The 18,036-nt window shown below is 42.1% G+C and overlaps 1 protein-coding gene across 1 annotated transcript in view; it reads right to left on the bottom strand.

Annotated features, from left to right (window-relative positions):
- The window catches only part of ZNF366 (zinc finger protein 366), a 65,021-nt gene extending 50,612 nt beyond the window's left edge, over window positions 1–14,409 (bottom strand). The window contains exon 1 of the mRNA XM_061129573.1: window positions 14,273–14,409. The gene's annotated coding sequence lies outside the window, so the exon portion shown is untranslated. The remainder of the gene's footprint in view (window positions 1–14,272) is intronic.
- Between the last annotated feature and the right edge of the window lie 3,627 nt (window positions 14,410–18,036).

Here is an 18,036-nt window from a genome sequence, read left to right as displayed (position 1 = left end):
CTACATCTTACCCTGTTTTATGGACTCAAAGGTCCAAATGAGGCAGGACTAGGTTTGAGGTGCTGGTAGTTCTGAAGACTTTCAATTTAACCGGAGTTTGGGGAATGAATAGAATTATTAGAAGAAAGACAAAGCAGCTATAAAAGGTGCAAATTGGTTAGAAAGAACCCCTAGACATCCCTTGATACTAAACCAGTTGGCTATTAGATGTCAACGGGACCCTTTAGAGCCAGCCCATAGCCCTATGGGAGAGCTTAGAGGGCTGAAGGCACTTCACATTGGAGTTCATGTTGCATGGCCACCTCAGGGGTCTGGCATATATTTTTGTCAGCTCACAACCCTCTTCCTCATTTTTAGGTTGCATTCACTGGAGGAAGGGGGAGGATGAAGAGAGAAAGGGAAACTAACATTTACTGAGCATGTAGTATGATCAGATAAAGTGCTAGGAATGTTCCAACCTTCCATGTCACAGAGAGGCTGAGTGAGGTAGAAGGAGCATAAACGAGGAAGATAAGTAGCCGGGGTTTGAATTCTGTGTCTTTCATTTACCAACTGTGAGCAGTTAATCTCTGAGCCTCAGGTTTCTCATACGGAAGCCAAACAAACAAGAAAGAAAACCACCTCACAAGGTTAATTCTGAGAGTTCATAAAATAAGACACATAAAACACCTGACCAAAAACAAAACAAAACAAAAACCCACTCAATAAATAATAACTATACTAGTATGTTTTGGTTTCCTAACAACACTGGTAAGAAGAGATTCTCATGGTCATAAAGAGGAAGGAGAAAGACCTGAAACAAGATTAGGGCTAGAAGTTTAGAAAAATGATAACACAAATCAATAATTCTCATTCCAAGTTCTCTGTTTTTTACTCCAGGCCTTTTCATCTGGACCTTCTGAGGGAAAATTTCAGCAATTGCTCCAGACCTGAAATGGGCCTCAGAGAGCCCTGGTTGTGCACTGGCGAAACCGCTGGGATGGTGGGGAGGGGTTTCTGAGTCAAACGTTACAGACAGAGACACAATGGAGCGCATGCAGAGGAGTGCAGCCTGCTGGAGGGGAGATGTAAAACCTCACCTTACTGAGATAGCTGACCAACCCCGGTGTCTTAAGAAGGAGGTGTGTTGGAGGTCTGGGGATTTGATGTCTTCTACTTGAATACCTTGAAGAACCAACACATGGAAGGACTGGATTTGTTTTGTGTGGTCACAGTAAGTAGAAATAGGGTCAATGCATGGAGGTGAAAGGGAAGCATATTCACCTCCATTCAATATAAACGCCAATTAACTGCAAATATCTGGAAAGCTCAAACTGGGTTTTATTCATGTAGTGTCCATAGGACCAGCATAGAGCCTTGCCCACGTGGGACAGCCAAGGGTGAGTAGCTGCTAGGATTATTATTGCCTGGCCTTGGGACAAGCATCCAATTCAGAAAAGCCAATTGTCTCTTCACTGGCCCACCTATCTGACACCTTTGTTAGAAACAACTATGTCAGCCAGCAGTGACACTTGGGGTGGCCCATTTTTAAAATCTAGTGAGGGCTTCTTTTCTCCTGCCATCAACACCTCGTTTTGCAAACACTGAGAAAAAGAAAAACAAAAAAACTTTCTATCTGGCTCAAAGGTTGTTTATGGAATAAAGCTAAATAACTATCCATGGGATGATCTGGAAGTGAAATTTTAAGCTAGATAAACATTGAGCCTGCTATGAAAGGTCATTCTAACTTCCTTTGACCCTCTCATAACTGTGATCCTCAGCATTTTGGTTTGTGGCAAGAAAGCAATGCTTTTCTCCTCCCATCTAGACGGTCTACTGGTCTTGTTTCCTCTTATAGTTTTTGATGAGGAATAAAGCCTGTACTTGACATGAGCTCCAAGCCCAGACTTTTCCTGCCTGATCCATTAAATGCATATTTTGATGAATCTAATGCATAAAATTGATAGATTTGTAAAGGCTACTGGACCAGAAGATATAGAAACCTCATCATCTCTCTATCTCAAGCTCAATGAAGCAAATACTTCCAAATGCAGCATCTGCATAAAAATCCTGCCTGTAACTAAAGAGATGTAGACGAGAAGTTATATGACTCTAGATTGCCCTTCCTGCCTGTGCCACATTTTCACTTATTCATTAATTCATCCCCAACAAAGTCTATCAAGTTCCAGCTATGTGATAAAAACAGTGCCAAGTGGTGCCACAACAACAACCACACTTGCTGAAATTTTCTTATGGAGCAGGAATGTGTAAGTTATCACGTGTATTAACTCATGCGACCTCACAGCATCCTGTGAGGTAGGCTCTACGCTTTCCCCCACTCTGCCAGTAAGGAAACTGGTACACAAATAGGTTAAGCAGATTGCTCAAGGTCACACAGGTTAGAAAGGAAGGAACCAGGAGTCTTTGGGGAGATAGTTGTTAGACAAAGGAAGAGATTAAACAATAATGACTACTTTCAGACACTTTCTATCTAGACATCTATCAAATGTACAAACTTGCTATAGGTAGCAGTTTTAGAGTGGAAAATTTCATTTCTACCAGAAGACCTAGATTATTCGAAGTACCTCCATGTAATTTATTGGAAAACCCCAACTTTGGTCTACAGACAGTGGTTTCCAAGTTTCTCAGCATGATTCCCTTTGTAAATTTCATAAATTCCATAACTAACTAACTAAACTCATTTTGCAAATCCCCAGTAAAAATACAAAATAACCAAAAGCTATTTTTAATTCAGTAACTCTTTACATTAATTTATATTTTATTAATTACCATGATATAAAGAACCATATTTGAAAGCAGAGGTACATATACTTTTAAAACATGAGTCAGCACACAAACAGTATGCACTTGACATCCAAGTAGAGACCCCTTGATTCCTTGCAATAAGTCCACAGACCCTGGAGATTCGCAGAGCGGCATGACTTCTGCTGAATCGTCCATCATCTCTCAGTTTTAGTTTACTCATCTTTAAAGTGGGGATAATAAGAGCTTTTACAAAGAATCTCAGAGAGGATTAAGATGAGAACAAGAAGCTGGAGGGTTCTTGTCTGAGGGAGTACAAAAATGGTTAAAAAACAGTCTCTGACAAAGACGGTTCCAATGTAGTTAGGGAGAACAGACACATGAAAGAATTAGTAGGCAGGGCAACCCATTAAGCTAGACCATGTCTTCTGGAATCTAGTTCTAGAATGTGATCTAATAACATATAAGGCATACAAAGGAAGATACTTTGAATAACCTAGGTCTTCTGGCGGCAATGAGTTCTCCCCTCTTAAACTGCTACCTATAGCAGGTTTGTACATCTGATAGAAGTCTAGACAGAAAGTGTCTGGAAGTAGTCATTAGTGTTTAATCTCTTCCTGTGTCTCTTTCCTTATATATATGTAAGATGTATGCAAAGAGGGTTCACTATCACCTTACACACAGAAGGGAAATTCAGTTCATGTAAAAGCCATCAAATATGTTTTATTGTTTTTGCCAGAGGTCTGCTATCTATGGCTGGGACCCTTGCAGTTACAGGGATGCACAGATTGGCTGGGTTTAGTTCATCCCTTGCTGTGCTGCGCTGAGACTAAAGCTGGGAAACAGGGGCAGAAGCACATCATAGTAATGGAAGATTGCGGTCTGGTTTGGTTTGAAACTACAACTCATATTTATTAAATGACTACCATGGAGAGGAAGTTATACTATGGCCCTAATATTAATATTTAATGATAGTTTGATCCAAATGTAATTTAAGGCATATTTTTCATGCAAATTGAAACTTGCTGCTTAACTGGCTCAACTCCCAGCATAATGTTACATACAATCTTGCAGTTTTACAGCCTGCATTCATCATATTTTCAGGATATAATTGACTCCAGGACATAGAATTTTGGAAGAAGTTTCCCTCAATGATACTAACTTGGGGGCAGCAGAAATTACTCCAGTCTCTCCCTTTATTCTTGTTGGATTGAAAAAAAAAAACCCTTCAATCATCCCAGCATTCCAAGTTCATGATGCTAATGAGTACACAATTTGATAACTTAGATGCCTCTCTTCCCTCCTCCCCCAAGAGAGTTTCAGGTCCCATGGGCAGGAGGGAAAGTTCAGATCAATAATTAAAAGAGCTAACATTTATTGAATATTACTATGAGGCAGGCACTGTGAGTAAGCAGTTGCATGAATTATCACTCTTAATCCTCAGAACAAGCCCTAAGAGGGTGGTGCTATTTCATACCTGTCGTGCAGATGAAAAAACTAAACGATGCGTGATCACACCACTGGCAAGCGCGAGGGTGGGGGCTGGACCTCGGGCAGCTGCCCCAGAGCAGGGGTTGTAACCACTCCTCTACACTGCCTGCCGCTCCCTCCCATACCTGGCTTCCAGGGCTGTCTCCTCACCCTGCTTGACACTCACATTCCACATGTCGCCAAGGGAATAGGGACCCTATGAATTGAGAGGCAACTGAAGGAGAAGGAACATGGCCTTTGACTGTGACTTTATATGTGGCATTCGGTGTCATGCTGGCCGGGACAGGACAAGAGGATGTAGATGGATGTGAAGTGATCATCCTTAAGGAAATTTTATCAGAACATGGAACTTAAAATCAGAAGCATTTTCATTGCATATAGATATGTACTTAATTGAGCCAATCCCTTATTGGGTGAACAATTATGCTACTCTAATCTATTTTTTAATCTTGCATTGTAGGTATATCTTTTTACATCATCTAAGTATATTTGTGAGAGACTTCCCTGGTGGCTCAGATGGTAAAGCGTCTGCCTACAATGCGGGAGACGTGGGTTCAATCCCTGGGTTGGGAAGATCTCTTGGAGAAGGAAATGGCAACCCTCTCCAGTATTCTTGCCTGGAAAATCCCATGGATGGAGGAGCCTGGTAGGCTATAGTCCACGGGGTCGCAAAGAGTCGGACACGACTGAGTGACTTCACTTCACTTCAAGTATATTTGTAAGATAATTTCTAAGAGGAGTCACTTTTACATTTTTATAGACACTCACAAATTGCTCTCTACAGTGAAGTTTTACTAATTCTCCATTCCACCATCTATGTATGACAGTACTCTCCAGATCCACAGAAACAAATATGCCAACAAGTGCCTCAACTTTTGTTTCATCAAGTAGGTAAAAAATGGTATCTCATAGTTTTAATTTGCATTTATTTATTATGAAGTAAAAGACTCTTGAGAGTCCCTTGGATAGCAAGGAGATCAAACCAGCCAATCCTAAAGAAAATAAACCCTGAATATTCATTGGAAGAACTGATGCTGAAGCTGAAGCTCCAAGACCTTGGTCACCTGATGCAATAACTGACTCATTGGAAAAGACCCTGATGCTGGGAAAGACTGAAGGCAGGAGGAGAAGGGGACGACAGAGGACAAAATGGTTGGATGGCATCACTGACTCAGTAGACATGAATTTGAGCAAACTGTGGGAGACAGTGAAGGACAGGGAAGCCTGGCATGCTGCAGTCATGGGGGTACAAAGAGTCGGACATGACCGAGCAACTGAACAACAACATATTATCTTTTATTTTTTACATGTTTAAGAACTAACTATATTTCATTTAATATGAAATGTGTTTCATGTCATCTGCCCATTTTCTGGTCATATTAAGTTCTTTGTGATATACATGTTTAAAATGTTTCCCCTAGTTTTTTATTTGCTATTTTGATCTTGCTTATTGAATTTGGTACCTATAGGAGCTTTTTTAATTTTAATGTATAACAAATGTTCAGTCTTTTAGATAAAACTAGAAAGACTTTTCCTACTTTGAGATTTTTTAAAAAATCTGCCATTTTCCTATTATTTTTATGTTTTTATTTTTAACATTTTAAATCTTTGATCTGTCTCAAATTTTATGAAATAAAGAAGGGATATAAGTTTGTTTTCTCCCTAGGTGTCCCAACAATTAGTTACATAATCTAACTTTCCTCCCTGATATGCAATGCTATTTTTGTCATATATTAAATTTCTATATACTTTTAGGTTCACTCATTTACCTTCTGTCCATGTGTCAGTGAGCACACTCAAGCCTCTATCACTAACTCAGAGTTTAGCTTTCTCTCCTGCATTAATAATATCCTCAAATCAACACACAATAAGTTAATGGAACACTTTATGAATTTCTTGCAATAACACAAGTTCTCTCTTACCTTCTCCTCCACTGCCACTAGCTAACAAAATTCAGGGGCTATTTTTTTTGATCATCACTAGGAAAAACTTAATACAGTAGTAAATCTGTATGAAAGTACACGGGACTGAGAGTCAGATACTACATTCTTGGTCAAATAAACGATTTGGGGTTAATCCACAGTTTCCTTTTATAAGAGCCAGTGACTTTGGAGAGTCTCTGTGTATGTGTGTTTATACACACGTGGGTAAAGCACATGTGCCATGAACAGAAGAGATAACACTTTATTAAGTAAACCAACACAGTCTCCCCAAAAAGCCACATTGGTTGAAGGCAAATACACTTGGCACTTTCTATCCTAATCCTTCTGGGGTAGGATCTGCTCACCGCTGAACGTCCTTCCTAACTGCAGGCACTGAGTGAGTGATACCACAATTCCTTTCCTAGGAGGCTCAGAAAGAGCAAGAGGAGCTAGTGTAAAGTGTGAGACATCTGAGCACTTCAAGGTTGTACAGACACACCAAAATGATGTAATGCTGAGCTGCACCTTCTTTTCCAAAACCTAGGCTCTTCTCTCCTTCTCTAACATCCTCATTAAGACTCATGGCCTAGGCTACAGCCAGCAGATAAGAATTCTCCATCCCTGGGGGGTTGTGTAGACAACACTGGGCGCAGAGGAGCCGTGGGCAGTGGGAGGAGACACCAGCTTGTTTGCTGCATTGTGTACTATCTCCTAAGCATCGAGAAAGACCACGATTGCCCTACTCTTGAAAAATCCACTAGGGGCTAGGATTCTGGATATACCTAGGAGTAACCTTGTAGAGCTTTTTGCTTGTTCTTCACCCTAAGAGTTCAAGTTCTAATAGTTCAGGAGCCCCACCTTGACGGATTAAGTATGGTGCTCCTTAGCACCTTCAAAATTCTTAATACATACACTTTTCAGGATAAGAAAGACCTCTCTTTGTACATTTTTTTAAACTGAAAAAGCTACTAGGTGTGGAGGGAAGGAGAGGAAGCTCCACTATGCTATGGGGAAGAAAACCACCTGAATTAGAAAAACAGCAAGAGACAAGTAGTGGCTTTTGTGGTGGGTGTTCCATAAAACAGCATTGAAAACTCAAAGTTCTTTCTCTCCCTACACTTCCTGTGGAAGAAGGCCAGAGGGGCTCGATTAAGGGGGAGAAGCCACTGCCTCCATCCAGGCAGAGGCGTTTTGTCCAGGCCCAAGCCAACCAGAGGCTATTCCGGTCCTCTCCCTCACTCTCTTCCGGCCCGGCTTCCTTTCCCCACCCCTCCAACAATAGCCCCCTCTTGATTTCTGTTCTAAGCCAGAACGGTGAGTCCCCAGTGCAGAGGAAGCTCTAAGGATTCTTTCGAACTGGGAAGAGTGAGGGGTGTGTGCTGGCATCTGCTCTTGCGCGGTGATGCTGGGGACCCGCCCCTCTTTTCCCAGAGGCGGATAGCAGGGGGTTTCTTGTCCCTGTTCTCCAGCTTTCAAAGGAAGAAGCTGGTAGAATACCTCTTCTTCTTGGAAGAAGATAATCTTAGATACTCTATTTCGTACTATTGCATTTAAATATTTTTTCAAACTACTGAAAAAGCTGGACACCTTTTTGGAATAATGTTCCCCAAACTTGTCACTGCCCCTGCTAAGTCTTCCTTAGGCCACAAGATGATACCACAAGGAAGATGTTCCCCTCTGAGGCCCCTCCCCAGATTCATCAGAGCTGGAGAAGCGTCTAGGAATCTATCCCAGTGACTCTGATGTTCGGCTCTCAGAACACACTTGAAAAACAATACCCCAGACCTTTACTCTCTGAGATTATCAGGGTCCCTTTGTATGGTGTCACATTGCTAGTTGAGACCATAAAAGTCATGCCTAATGTTGCTCAGAGCTGAATAGACTTGAGGTTTGTCCAGTAACACCATTATCCGAGAGGGAGTAATGCTGTCTTGGACAAGTTCAGAGTTTATGAAAGGGCTTTGTAACTCCATAGGACAGGGACTTATGTCAATCTGTGTATACAACAGATCAAAACCCTAAAGCAGTGATGCTCAAACATGATTGTGCACCTGAATCATGTGGAAATCATGTTAAAATGCTGATTCCGATTCAGGGGGTCTGGGATACAGCCTGAGATTCTGCTTTTCTAACAAATTCCCAGATGATACCATCCTGTTGGTTATTTAACTCCATTTGAGGAACACTGCCATAATGGATGGGCTTCCCTGATGGATCAGCAGTAAAGAATCTGCCTGCAATGCAGGAGACATGGGTTCGACCCCTAGGTCGGGAAAATTCCCTGGAGGAGGAAATGGCAACCCACTCCAGTATTCTTGCCTGGGAAATCCCATGAACAGAGGAGCCTGGTGGGCTACAGTCTGTGTGGAGCTGGGGGAGGGGGGGAGTCACAAAGCAACATGGCTGAGGATGCACACACACCTTAAGGGATACTTAATTAAAAAAAAAAAAAGTTATTAGCTGCTTCCTCCTTAATGAGAAACCTGAAAACAAGCAACATCAACTCAGTGACCTTGAGTAATTTATCTACTTTTTCTAGCTTATCTGTTAAACAAGGTAGTTGCCTTTCCTCATCTCTAAAGTGGGGGAGAATAAAGCACCTACTTCTTAGAGTGGTAGGGTTAAGTGAAATAATGTACGTACAGTTCTTGGCAGGCCCCAGACTTGCTAAAAACTCTTCCATAAATGCTGCAGGTGGTGGTGGTACTCTTGTGGTTATCTCATTCCCCATTAATACCAGTGGCCATCACAGATGAGGTCAAAGTGGGGCCGTAACAGATCATAGCAAAAGAGAAGGGGGAAGAATTCCTTTGTGTGGTCCTGGTATTTGGCACCAAAGAGATAGGCTTTATCAATGAGAGGTCTCAACAACTAAGACAGCAAAGTTGTTATTATATTTATGCTTATATTTACCACTTTTACATTTGCCATGTAAGTGCAAAACTGCCACAGTCCAGTATTTATTTGTTCATTTTGGCTGTCTCTAGTGCCTAATTATATAAAGGAAAGGGTATTGTGTACCACAAGGATATCACGTTTCCCTCCCTGAATTCACTCCTTCATGTTTGTGTAAACTCAACCCCAGTGGCATCCCTTTAACTTGGATTTACAGCCCTGCCTGTAAAAACCAGAGAGCACTGAGCATTTCCTACAAGGCTAAATCCTGGCTCACGATGGCCTCAGTCAAGGAAAAACAAATGACCACTCTCTCTCTCTCGCCAAAAACAATGTGCTAACCCATCATCTGCCCAGAAAAGAAATGGAAAATAAAATGCAACCAACAGTCTTTTCTGTGTAGCTGATAAATGTTTATCACCCACGAACAAGTGGGTAGGACCTTACCAAGATGACACGTTAATATACATGTAGCAGCCCCAGGCGTGTGATGGAGGAGTGAGCCATTCAGTCAGTTCAGGTGGGAAATAAACATGCCAAGCTGGAAGTTTGACATTGTCCAGAATCCCAGAGAGATTGACTGATTTTTAACTTACTAACTGCTGTGTTTAGTATTAACTAAAGATGGCATGTTTCACTCTACAGCCCACTTATTTATCATCCATTCAACAGATATTTGTGCATCTATTATATGTTCTAGGCTGTATGCTTACAGCAGTGGACAAAAGAAGGCCCTGTCTTCATGGTGCTTACTTTCTAGTGAATTTATGTATTCTAGATAACTTCTGATGAAGACAAGCTCTTATTATTTTATCTAAATGTCATAGTTTCATCTAAATGAATTTGATATTTGAATAGTTAAAAAGAATAGCCATCATTAGGCTAGCTGTTTCTGACAGTATCTGCTGTCTCTCTGTCATGTGGAGAACTATATCCATTGCTGCTATACTTATTAGCCACACAGTTTTCTTTTGATTAGCAGATTTAACATGACTTGTGGGTGCTGGTTTTTCAAACACCATTATCAATCTTTCGCCTTTCTATGTCAGTATTAATTTAGGGACAAGGATCTAACTTCTAATAAAGGCTCAGCACAACACACATTGTAAAAAGGTGAAAATAAACCCAAAAAACGTATGATATTGAATCTATATTCTTTAAAGTAAATATAAAAACAGTATCTGTGTTTTCTTTGATTAAAGAAAGAATGCATGCTCACTAAAGAGACAAATAATATATAAATGCATAAATCAAAAAGCGCTATTCATATAGAATCCCAATATTTGTAATTGTAAGTAATTGCTTTTATAATATATGTCATTATAGAGTATTGATCAGATTGGTTGCATATTCCTTATTCCATAAAACTAACAGCTTCTAGAATAACGATATATTTGAAACTAATTTCTAAAGAGAACATCCAATGCCGAATAGGAATTATGCTTAAAAGTAAAGTACGGTTCTTAGAACAAAAATGTAAAAACACATTTTAATTTAATGTCAATGCAATCCTTAAGAAGAGAGAACAAAACAGTGAGAAAATCACAGGATGTCAGCATGAGTCTTATAGATCGTGTGGGCAGTGGGCAGGAGAGAAGCAGAGTGTAAACAAGTCCCCAGTGAACTCTAATACACACTCACACACAGAGACCCCCTTGAGGGTCACTGGTTTCATCCAACTTCATCATTTTAGAGAGAAAACTGAGGTCCAAGCAAGTGAAGACATCTGTCAGGTCATACGTGGAGAGGGCAGCAGAGGTTGGCAGAAGTGCTCTGACTCCCAGTCTGGTCTTTGCTTTCTCATCCTAAGCCACCTGAGAAGACGCTTGTTTTGCACTTTAGGGTAGAACAGCACAGCTTCAGTCTTCTCTCCAAAGGTTAAGTTGTCCGTGCAAGTCTCTATTGTATCAGGGCCTCTGACTCTAACAAAGGCACCTCAGCGGTTTGGGATATTGGTGGTCGATTTCTGGTTGTTGCTGTGGTGGTTGTGTTTTGCTCTGGTAAAGTGGAGAGGGAAGTTTAACTAAGCTAAAGTATCGTTATTACTTGACAGACTAACTAGCATGTAGGTTTTAAAGTTTAGAGTGAGAAAACTAGCAGTTGGATCTCCCTTTCACACACACACACACACACACACACACAGTAGTGGTACCAGTGTTCTGTTTATCGGTGACAGGCGGCTTGCCGCTAAAATGTTTGAGGAGAGGGGTCACTGAGCATGCTTAGTCTGTACTGTGAGGAGAACATGTCACTTCAGATCTTCTTGTCTCTGACTGAGTCATGAACTGCCATAATGGTCTCAAAAAAAAAAAAAAAAAAAAAGCCTCTAGCCCTCCACTGCCAGGGAAAAGGTCATCAACAACGCAGAGCTCACGATCTTGGGGAAGTGGGTGAAAGGGAGAATGAAACGTCCACAACATCATGTAGTCTCTTCATGATGAAAATTGAAGACTTTCATCCCAAGACAAACTCTCCCCTACTCTCTCCTCTGCTGAACACAGCTGGCATTTTAATGAGGCTAAATCTGGCTGTTTCTGCCATCAGCAAAGATAAACACCAAAACAGTAAACTCTGCTTTCCTTTGTTTTGCAAGATTTTGGGATTCAGGACAGCTTCACTCAATGTATGCCCAACTCCAAAGCTATGAGGGATGATTTTTGTTTTGACAGACGTATAGTACTGATCAAGGATCATGATACAAATTATAGTGTATATATTCTACTCTCTGTGTTCAAAAGACAGTACCTTATAAGGCTTAAAAATTACATCTGACATGGATTGACTTCAACTACTTACCACACTTTGTGTTAATTGTGTCACATAAATAAGCTTGTTTAATCCTCGCTACAACTCGATTACATAGATGCAATTTTACGTTAGGGGAAACTGCAGCTTAGAGGAGTTAATTACCTGGCCAAAGTAAGTGTCACACAGTAAGAGACAAAGCTGAAATTCAAACCCAGATTTGGATAACAACAAAGCCTGGGCTTTGATGTTCTGCTTGCTCGAATTTAATTCACATATCAGCCCACAGGACACATCCTAACATGATTTAACATCTATACAGCAAATTTATGGTTTAGTTATATGTACAACTTGGGCACAAATTAATTAATGCAACCTTCTGTGTGTCAAATTGTGGTTCATTTCAAGCTGGAGTTTCCTTAATGATATCACAGAAGAGCCTGTGATGACTCCGAGTAAGAATCACACACTGGAAGTTTCCACAAATGCCAACTCACTCTTTGGAGTTGAGTGAAGACAGATTGGTAGCAACTAGGTTAAGCTTGTCAATGACGTTCTTCTTTAGGGAGCAGCATTTTTTTCCCCAGTATCCAACAAACATTCTCATGGCAATGAGTTAACAACTCAAATGGAAATACTGAATATATATTTTTTCTTTTACAGAAAGAACCTATCCTGAGCTCCTTAATCCTGGGCCACGTTGGAGATACAGCCTCAGGAGGGGCTGTTTCTGGGCCACAGGCAGACCCACCTTTTGCCTTACTTGTCAGTGTGACTCTGCTGTCATTTTTTTCATGTTGTGTTGCCTCTGGTGCTTTTATTCAATAACCCAAATGAGATAGTATTCTCTGATGTTGTTCTAATTGGGCATAAAATTAAATATATTATCAAGGAAAAATGAAACTGAAAGAAGCACGAAAAATTGCAGCCCTGAGTTTTCTACTGAGTCATATTTGCTGATAAAAGATGGGAAAAAAAGAAACAAAAATGCCCAAGCTGATCAGTCCTGGCTACCCTTTGACCTGAAGATCTATGAAATGGGGTGAATAAGGGTAGGTGGTAGGGGAGTTAGAAACCACTTTCAATTATTATTAGCATAATTTTGCCTCCACAAGCAGGAAAACGCTATCATATCTCTTTCCCATTGCTCATTTTATAGTGCTCCTAAGGAAAGTCTCTTGAAAAAAAAGGAGAAGAAAAAAGAAGTCTGACTAATGGAACAAAACCCACATAGTAGTCCAGTTTTATCATATTTTCTTACTCTTATTAAGATGATGGCTCAGTTTTAAATAAAGATTAATTACTTGAGCATGGTTAATGCATCGTCTGGCCAAATTAATTTATAAATGAGAGAACAGCTAATTTTAACATCCCAGATGACTTCAATCAGTAAATTTCATAGAAACAAATGTAAGAAAACCTCTGCCCGTCCTTTGTCTTTCACCCATTCAACACCTCTCTGAGTTGAACGATTAATATTAGTAAATATACACAGTCTTTCAGAGCAACCTTGCTGGTCTGTTTTTGACAATGTGATCTTGGCTCCCTTGTGGCTTGCCATGATAAGTTCTTTGTAACATTATACTTTCTGATGAATCTAAATGAAGCAAGATAGACTTCTAAAAATTAATTGTGTGTAGAATCTTGATTAGTTTGCTGTATTCTATTTGATGCTTAAAAAACCAGGCACTGGAGAAATATTCTTCAATGTTTAGCTTGGTTATTCACTCCTACTGATGCAAGTGATCGATCTCAATCTTCCTATCCTAGTGGCATGTTGTTTTCCAAAATTAAAGCAACTTGCCCCTACATCTTTGCCCTCTTTTGTATGGCAGATGACATCTTCAGTGGACTGTGATAATAAATTTACACTCAACCCACATATGGAGCCTGAACACATAAGCACCACCCCCCCATACAGTACAATTCAAAGTGACATTGTCTTCTTTTTTCCCCCTCCTGCCTCAGTGAGGCAGAATAACAGTCACAAATTAACAGTCCTCTTTGAGGCGGGGGATGTCGAATGAAAAGGAAAGAACAAGAGCAGGCACCTCCATCGAGACAATGGGTAACAAAATCCCCAGAGCAAACCACAGTTCTTAACAGACACCCTGAGAATGCTCCGAGGACACAGCACTGAGGAAGAGCGAATTCTCGGTGAGACACAGCGCTCCAGTGGCTCTTGGTTAATCCACCACCTAATCTGTGCCAAAATTCAGATTTAACACAATGTCCGTCTTAGCCCAATGCAATTCTATGTCCAGTTCTGCCAGGCTCAACTCTGCAGAACATCAGTATTCTCTCAAAAGAGAAAAAAAAAAAAAAGACATACAAGCTTCAATTCTGGGCCATCCTTCAGTCACACCCTTTGATTAAGGATTACACCCAGTAAGGTATTTTCTGTGGAAGATGCCCACAGTAACATCCATCGCAGGGACATTGAAACGGAAGTAGAAAGGATTGCGTGGGTAACTTACCAGCTCCTGAGTCTGAGAGGCTGCAGCCGCCCCCGAGGTTTACCTGATCCCTTGTCTCTCTGTCTTTCTCCCTCTCTTTCTGCCTCCTTGTGTACAGATTGCAGGGAACTTAAAGAACTCGCAGGGACAGTGTTTCGAATGACTTAAGAAAGAGAACAGGAACAATACTTCGTTCTCTTTTTCTCAGATGAGTACCTTCGGGAAGAAGGAAGGAAGGGAGGGGAGAGGGAGGAAGTCAACAACCCTTTGCTTTCCTGAAAAAAAATAAGGAAACAGAAGATAGACATCTCATTTTCTCTTAAACAAAATGTTGGAAGGGGCAAAAAAAAAAAAAAAACTTTGAAAAAAGGAATTCCTCAAATATGCTCTCTGCCCTGGGAGCTTTAAAGAGATGAAAAGCCTTACTGGCCTGTCCTGTCCAAACAAATGGTGTTCCAGAAAGGCAGACTCTCCTGAGCTTGCAGCCTGACATCTAGTTTGCAGAAAAGACACAACTAAAGGGGAACAAATCTGCCTCGTCCACTCTGATGGAGGGAAAGTTCGGTCTGTCATGATAACCAAGGCAAACCTGCAGCCTGTGAGGCCAGGCGTGCACAGGTCAGCCGGAATGCATGGCTCTCCCTGGGCTCTGTGAAACACCAGCGTGGCTGCAAGTCTTCAGCCTGACTCTAGAGCTTTCCATTCTTCCAGGATCAAATAACAGATGTGTGCATTGATCACTGAGCCTCATGCAGAGGACCAAGATTTCATTTTTGTTGATGGATGAAAAACAACAGCAGCAACTCACCACGCTGCTGCTGGACACAGTTATCTCAGAGCTGCTGTCCACACTGTTATGTCCTTTACCTTCCCAGTACTTTTTGGATTTAGTCACCTCTGAAAAAACCGGAAGGTGGTGTCCAATTTGTTTTCAGAATATTGCCCAGGTCTTAGGTAAGTCATCCACAAAGTTTGAAAAGGAATGGGAGGTTGACTATAAGGAGCCAGATAATGGTGGGACTGTTCTTTACCAAGTTAGGGGGTCCTAGGAGTGCAATGGGCAAGCACAGGCTCTGTTTAGGGGGTGTTTCACTCAGGAATAAGCCTGGTCTATAGTTCTCTGGTTTGCATTGTGTGTCCCATGCCCTTCATTCATCTGGTTAAGATCGTTTTCTTGCCACAAGCAGAAACCAGCTGCAGATCGTTGTGGCGGCAAAAAAAAAAAAAAAAAAAAAACCAGCTTTAAATGCTTCCTTATTTCAACCAATGGTGAAAAACTGGGGTGGAGCGTCACACCTGAAGATGAGGAACAAGTCAAGTGAATTCAAGGAAAGGATAAATCTGGTTCATTCTCTCTGCAAGATTTTATTGGATTCAGTGGACTATAAGATCCTTCATTTATCCAGTTTTCTTACACCAGTAATTACCTATCAATTTATCTCTCTATCTGAATATGTGTGTGTGTGTGTGTGTGTGTGTGATAAAGAATGTGACATTACTCAGTAAGTTTGTAAAAGCCCGGACAGACTTATTCTTTGCATCCTCATGGCACCGATTCTGACACAACATGTGGCATTGGGTTTCTGCCATGGGGGGACCCGACTCCGTCTACAGATGACAACACTGGTGCCCAGACAAGAATCTGTGCTGTTTGCCCAAAGTCATCCACATCAGCGACCAAAACCAAGCAGCTCCTCTGTCTCCCGATGCAGCTCTGGTGCTCTTTGCCCTCTGCTGGCCTTCCTCTCTCTCCTGCCTTTGTAGAAATGGGAAGGAACACAAGCAGGAGAATCTGAGACAGCGAGAGAAGAGCATGAGAGAATGGAAGGGATAGGAATTGTTCCTGTGGAGCAGTAACAATACTGGAGGCCTAACTCTGGGTAACTGCGAGGTTTAAGAAGCGGGAGGGAGTGAGGAGCGGGTGAGTGAGGAGAAAGAGGGAAAGGCTGGGCTGGGTTTCTGAGGCCCCAGGCAGCGGAGGCCGTGGGAGGGTGAGAAGAACAAAGACGTCCAGGCGGCAGCTCTCTCTGGTCCCTGGAGAAGCAATGGCAGCAGCCTCTCCAGGCTCCCTTCCCACTGCGGCCTCAGGGCTGGGCCAGGGCCGAGCCCCAGCAGCCCTGTCAGAGTCCAGAGGATTCCCTCTCAAGTCTGCCGCGTGTGGGGACTGTCACGGGCAGGAGTGTTGTTTTCTCCGAGCCAGCTGACCTGCCACAGACAGCGTGGACGGGGCCTGTGCACTCATGGTTTTTCAGGAGGATTCTCAGCCCTGCTTTGCCACGCTGTTGCCTTCAGATAGCTCGTTGCCACCCTCTGTGAGGTTCATGGAATGGGTCTCTCTCTTTCCCCGCTCTGCCAGTCATATGAAGATGATCCTCCAATACTTGTAACGTCACCCACTGGGTGTCTAGAAGCTGAAACTCCTAAGTCCCTCCCATCAGGTTTCATGGGAGAAATTTTTCATCAGGTCACTCAGGCTGGTGAGGCTTTCTGTCTAGACATCTCATGGTTTTTTCCGGCTCTGAAGGGGAATGAAGGGAATGGATGTTTACACTGCAGACAACTGAGGAAAGCCATGTGTAGAAGCAAACCATGGGCCAGCCTCTGACCCAGCAGGTGAGCTCACATTGCATTGGCTATTACAGAGATCATTCGATTAGAGAGACGGGACTATAATAACAGAGGAAAGGATAAACACCAAGGTTAAAATTCAGTGAGACAAAAGCAGTGACCCAAGACTCAGAACCAGCGCTGCAGAAACACAAGCTCTACTCAAAATGGCTTCCCACTTCTGAAGCATCCTAACTGGTACTTTCCCAGCTGCTGATTACCGAGTGCTCTAGGGCTATCTATTTACCCCAAGACTCATTCAACCCCTGGCCATACAGGGTGGGAAAATGGAGAATGATTTGAAATATAAGATAAGTTCAGAATGGGCTTTCCCAATGACTCATTAGGTAAAGAATCTGCTTGCTACACTGGAGGAGCAGGAGACATGGGTTCGATCCTTGGGTTGGGAAGATCCCCTGGAGGAGTGCATGGCAACCCACTCTAGTATTCTTGCCTGGGAAATTCCATGGACAAGGGGGAGCCTGGCAAAGAGTCACAAAGAGTCCATGGGATCACAAAGGGTAGGACGCAACTCAAGGGACTGAGCCCACACACGTATATTCAAAACAGTATGCAAAAAAGTAAGCGTACACATCAGTGAAATTTTATAAAACAAACACATCTGATTAAGAGAAACCTAACGAGAGATCCCTGTGATCCTCCATACCTCTACCTCTCCTCAATGGTCACACAGCCTTCAGTTCTCAAACCTGACATAGATATACATTACATGGTTTACATATCACATGGCACTGAATTGTGTTTTCTACTTTGCATTACATTTGTGAGATTCGCCCCTATTGTTGAGTGTAGCTGTGGCTCAGTCACTGTCTTGCTGGAGAGTATTTTCACTCTGTGACTGTGACCACACTTTATATATCCACTCTACTGAAGATGACATTTGGGTTGTTTCTATTTCGGGGCCATTACCAACAGGCTGCCAGGAATATTCCTGTCCCTGCCAGATGTCTTTTTAAAGCCTGGTGCAGGACTCCCCTCTCTGCAGGAAGAATGTCCACTCCAATGATTCACAGCCCTTTGTTTGGTTTCTTTATACCCACTTCCTCTCACATGGGACGCATGGCATAGATTTTTCTCTTGAATCCAAGTGGACTCAGCTTGAGGACACGGTGATGTCTTTGGAGATACTGGCAGAGTTCCTGAGGAGCTTCGGAACA

Source organism: Dama dama, chromosome 25, assembly GCF_033118175.1.
Source record: "Dama dama isolate Ldn47 chromosome 25, ASM3311817v1, whole genome shotgun sequence".
NCBI classification, from domain to species: domain Eukaryota; kingdom Metazoa; phylum Chordata; class Mammalia; order Artiodactyla; family Cervidae; genus Dama; species Dama dama.
Note: the sequence above shows the minus strand (reverse complement) of the source record. Positions and strands in the feature narration are given on the sequence as shown.